The sequence below is a fragment of the Trichechus manatus genome, unplaced genomic scaffold (assembly GCF_000243295.1).
Source record: "Trichechus manatus latirostris isolate Lorelei unplaced genomic scaffold, TriManLat1.0 scaffold00146, whole genome shotgun sequence".
In the NCBI taxonomy this organism is placed as follows: Eukaryota; Metazoa; Chordata; class Mammalia; order Sirenia; family Trichechidae; genus Trichechus; species Trichechus manatus.
In genome coordinates, this window is record NW_004444082.1 from 3488588 (window position 1) to 3489474 (window position 887).

Consider the following 887-nt stretch of genomic DNA (forward strand, 5'->3'; position numbering starts at 1 on the left):
TAGTTAGTTCTGCTAAAGAATACATTTCTTTCTTTTTAATAATCTTTACTGAATAAGCACTTACCAATGGCCAATAAATCCTAGGATACCTTAAAAACACATTTCCAGTCCAGCCACACTGAGTGAGATGCAGGCTAGTGCAACAGAGCTGTCACCAATGGTGTGTCCTCTGCTTTACTCTCTGTAGCCCTAGCCTTTGTACAATGCCAGGTAGGTGAGGCTCTGGTTTCATCAGAAACTACAGCTGAGGCTCAAAGGGAAGAGCCTGAGTCAACGGAATGGTAATGACATCACAACAAGAGTACACTTGTGCAGGCAAAAATACAAAATACTGAGGAGAACTTAGAAAGTTAACAACTTTGAAAATTCCAATGACCTCCCCCCAGAAAATCACAAGACATACAAAGAACAGAGATATAATGGCCCATCCAAGTGAACATCATGAAGGGAGTGAAAGTGTATCTAGAGTTGATGAAATAATTTTTAAAAATGAAAGAATATAGTACAACAATGTTAAAGTTATGTGAAAACAAAGATCTCAAAGAAATAAGGAAAATAATGTACGAACAAAACGAGGATCTAATAAAGAGACTGCAACTGAAAGGGCCAATAATGAAATGAGATACATAATAGAAGGATTTACCAACAGATTTAATCAGCAAAAGAAAGAACCGGCGAATTATAGGATAAGACAGTTAAAATGACCAAGGCTGAAGAGCAACAAGAATGGAGACTCAAGAAGGATGAGCACAGTTTAATGGAATTATGGCACAACATCATGGGAATTCCAGAAGGAGATGACAGAAAGGGACAGAATATTTGAAGAATTAATGACACAAGATGTTCACAATCTAATGAAGACATGAATCTACAAATCCAATAATCAC